Here is a 4,813-nt window from a genome sequence, read left to right on the forward strand (position 1 = left end):
AAGAAGGAGGACGGATCCGGGCCGAGCAATGACAAGGGAGCCCCCATATACACTATCCTCGGGGGGCCCGGGCAAGAGGGTACTCGAAAGGCTAAGGCAAACGCTCGCTTCGTCGGAGTAGCCGAGATGCCCGCCAAGAAACTCAAGCCGGCGGTGACGATTTCCTTCACGGAAGCCGACCTCGAAGGTATAAGTTTACCTCATGACGATGCTTTAGTGGTGCAGGTAGAAATTGCGAACAGACCCGTACACCGTGTATTGGTCGATACCGGCGCATCCGTGGACCTTATGTCATTGGAAGCGTACCGACAATTCGGCTTCGGCGACGAAGCGCTTAAGTCCGAAGGAACCTCGCTTCACGGGTTCTAGGGAGCGGCCGCGACTATCAAGGGCTCGATCGATCTACTAGTCACAATTGGGCAAGCTCCCTGCCAGGCGACGATCCCAGTCAAATTCATGGTGGTACGGTCGGTAGTGGCTTTCAACGCCATACTCGGCCGTCCGTCATTGACCGCCCTCCAGGCCATCATCTCCCCGACTCACTTGAAGATGAAGTTCCCCACCGAGAACGGTGTCGGCGAGGTCCGAGGCGACCAAAAGAAGGCACGAGAGTGCTACGCGACCTTCGTCAAGCAAAACAAGGGTAATGTTCGAGGAATGGCCATGTGCGTCGAACATCTCCCCGAGGATCAGCGGGATGAGCTTATCGAGAGAAGAGGGCGACCCGTGGAAGACTTGACCCCACTTCATCTCAGCGAAGATGACCCAACCAAGGTGGTCCAGCTTGGATCACTACTAAATAAAGATCAAAGAAGGCGGCTCGGAGTTTTCTTAAAAGCGAACGCCGATGTCTTCGCCTGGTCGGCCGCTGACATGTCGGGCATACCCAGACATATAGCTGAGCACCGACTCCATGTGGATCCGGGTCGGAAACCAATCCGGCAGAAGAGAAGAAACTACGCACTTGATCGGCAAACTGCAATCAAAGAAGAGGTAGAGAGGCTTCGCCGATCAGGATTCATCCGAGAAGAGAAGTTCCCGACCTGGTTGGCTAACGTCGTCATGGTCCCTAAACCGAACGGGAAGTGGAGAATGTGTGTCGACTACACCGACCTCAACAAGGCCTGCCCAAAAGATGAGTACCCATTACCTCGGATCGACCTCTTGATCGACGCCACGGCAGGTCACGAGTTGCTGAGTTTCATGGATGCGTACTCCGGGTACAACCAAATCATGATGCATGAGGAGGACGAGTCGTACACGGCCTTCCGAACTGACCAAGAGAATTTCTGCTACAAGGTCATGCCGTTCGGATTGAAGAACGCCGGAGCGACATACCAGCGCCTCGTGAACTATATATTCCGCGAGCAGATCGGAAAGAACATGGAAGTCTACGTTGACGACATGTTGGTGAAAAGTTTGAAGGCCGAATACCACTTGGCCGACCTGGAAGAAGCCTTCGGCGTATTGAGGAAGAACCAGATGAAGCTGAATCCCGCCAAGTGTGCATTCGGCGTGACCTCGGGAAAGTTCCTCGGCTTCATGGTCTCTGTCAGAGGCATCGAAGCCAACCCGGCAAAAATCAGAGCAATCCAAGAGATGAGTCCTCCAAGGACGATCCGAGAAGTACAAAGGCTAAACGGACGTGTGGCGGCGTTGGCGCGATTCATGTCGAGATCGGGCGACAAGTGCCTACCGTTTTTTAAGGCCCTAAAGAATATCCGAACCCAAAAGATTTTATCTCGGTCATCCGAATGCCAAGAAGCTTTTGAAGAGTCAAGAAATATTTGGAGAACCCACCTCTTCTCCCGACCTAACCAAAAGAGGAGCTTCAAGTCTACTTAGCCGCCACTCCCGTAGCGGTCGTGCGGTGTTGATCGGGAAGAGAGTCGAACTCAAAGGCCGATATACTATGTCAGCCACGTTCTTGTTGATGCCGAGACAAGGTATTCCAGGTTCGAGAAAGTAGCATTCGCCCTAATCACGGCTGCAAGGAAACTAAGGCCGTACTTTCAAGCTCATCCGATCGTGGTACTGACCGACCAGCCACTCAAAAAGATATTACACAAACCCGACGTTTCGGGACGGCTGATTTCCTGGGCAGTTGAGTTAAGTGAATACGATATAAGCTATCGACCGAGGACGGCGATAAAAGGACAAGCCCTGGCCGACTTCATTGCTGAATGCACGGGGCCCGAACATGAGGTTGGAGAAGAAAAGGCAGTCCAAGAGGTCGGGGCTACGGCCGACCCGATCTGGACAATGAATGTTGACGGCTCAAGCAATTCCGGAGGAAGCGGGGCCGGCCTAATTCTTGTAAGCCCCGAAGGCTTTCTGGTCCAATATGCCCTAAGGTTCAAGTTTCCCGCTTCAAACAATGAGGCCGAGTATGAAGCCCTTCTAGCTGGACTTCGAGTCAGCAAAGCTATGGGCATAAAGCGGTTGAAGGTGCGAGGAGACTCCCAACTCGTGGTCAACCAGGTCAACGGAGACTACGAGGCAAAAGACGAAAGGATGATAGCATACCTGGGTCGAGCCCGAGATCTGATCTCCGAGCTCGAACACTTCGAGATGACTCGAATACCGAGAGAAGAGAATGCCGCGGCGGACTCCTTATCTAGGTTGGCCGAGGCCGACCTCCAATATCTGAGCCGGTCAGTATACATAGAAATATTGGAGAAGCCATCCTTACAAGACGAAAGCATAAAGCACATTGAAGAGGATGGGCCGACCTGGTTGGACCCCATTGTAAACTACTTGGAGAATGACCTGCTCCAGGGGAACCGAGACGAAGCAAGAAAGGTCAAGATCCGATCTTTCAAGTACTCGATGATCGACGGAGTACTCTACAAAAGGGCAATCTCGGCCCCTCTTCTCCGATGTCTGGGACCGAAGGGTGCCGAGTATGCACTAGCCGAGGTGCATGAGGGAATATGCGGGAGTCACATGGGCGGCCGAGCTCTTGCATACAAGATACTTCGGCAAGGATTCTATTGGCCAAGAATGCAAGAAGAGGCCATGAAATACGTGAAAACATGTGAGAAGTGCCAACTGTTCGCGCCAATCCCAAGCCGACCAGCAACAAAATTAACCTCAATGCTGAGCCCAATCCCATTCGCTATGTGGGGAATGGACATTCTCGGAGATTTCACCCCGGCATCGGGAAACAGAAAATACGTAGTAGTGGCGATCGATTACTTCACCAAGTGGGTCGAGGCCGAGCCCCTTGCCACCATCACTGAGAAGAACATGGAAAATTTTTTTCGAGATAAGGTCATCTACCGGTTCGGGCTACCGAAAGTTCTCATCACTGATAATGGCGCGCAATTCAACAACCCGGCCTTCCGAGAATTCTGCGAGCACTTCCACATTGACTTCCGACCCATCTCGGTAGCTCACCCACAAGCAAACGGACAAGTAGAAGTGTCCAACCGAACATTACTTGCCGGCATTAAGAGGAGGTTGGATGAGGCCAAGGGGAGATGGGTGGAAGAACTCCCAAGCGTCCTATGGGCATATCGGACGACTGTAAGAACTCCAACCGGGGAGAGTCCATTTCGCCTCGCTTATGGGACCGAAGCCCTCGCACCGGTTGAAGTTATGGCTTCATCATACCGAGTGCTCAACTTCGATGAGAAGACCTATGAAGATGGGCTGCGAGCCAATTTGGACTTCCTCGATGAAGTCCGAGAAAATGCCCTACTCCGAAACGCGGCGTACCAACAGAAGACGGCAAGCTACTATGACTCAAGAGTCAAAGAGCGGCATTTTCGTCAAGGGGACCTTGTTCTCAGAAAACTCAGCGCATCTCAGCCGAGGCAACAAGGAAAATTAGCACCAAACTGGGAAGGCCCGTACATAGTCTCCAAGCAAATTCGCCCTGGCACATATCGCTTGCAGACTCCGGGGGGCAAGAAGGTACCGAGACCTTGGAACTCGGAAAATTTGAAAAAGTTTTTTCAATAATTCAACATGCTTGTATTCGGTTTCAGTTCCGACATTTGATTCAATAAAGTTTTTCCTCCAACACTCAACGTATTGGCAAGCTCCCAAGTCGAAGTCATAAGACCGGTCCTCATAGACCAGGCCGACATCAAAGACCGACCCTCATAGGTCGGCAGCCAAGTCATAAGACCGACCCTCATAGGTCGGCAGCCAAGTCATAAGACCGGTCCTCATAGACCAGGCCGACATCAAAGACCGACCCTCATAGGTCAGCAGCCAAGTCATAAGACCGGTCCTCATAGACCAGGCCGACATCAAAGACCGACCCTCATAGGTCGGCAGCCAAGTCATAGGACCGATCCTCATAGACCAGGCCGACATCAAAGACCGACCCTCATAGGTTGTCAGCCGGGTCGTAAGACCTGTCCAAATAGACATGGCCGACATCTCAAGGGCCGCCATTCTTATTTGGCCGAGCCTAACAAAGTACAAAACTAAGCTAAGGCATTGGGCTCGGCCAGGAAGGATATTCGGCCACGCGTCCGCGTATATGATAGCCTCTCCAATTGGATCGAAGGAAAAGGCGAATTAAACAACTAAGGTGAGGATCACATTGACCTCGGGCGTTGCATGGCCGAAACCGCCGACAACGTGGAACATGGATAAAAAAGAGACGAGTTCCTAAGCTCGGCTAGGGAAACAACTCGGCAGCTCGGCCACAAACAAAATAGAATACGCAAGGAAAAGAATATGGAGGGCGCCGAGTTCAAATACTTAGACAAATTTTGACAAAAATAAGTTGTTTTATTCATTGAAAGCCGACTGATCGGCACGGTTACAAAAGGGGCAGCTCAGCTCCACCCATACA

Source organism: Telopea speciosissima, chromosome 7 (genome assembly GCF_018873765.1).
Source record: "Telopea speciosissima isolate NSW1024214 ecotype Mountain lineage chromosome 7, Tspe_v1, whole genome shotgun sequence".
NCBI classification, from domain to species: domain Eukaryota; kingdom Viridiplantae; phylum Streptophyta; class Magnoliopsida; order Proteales; family Proteaceae; genus Telopea; species Telopea speciosissima.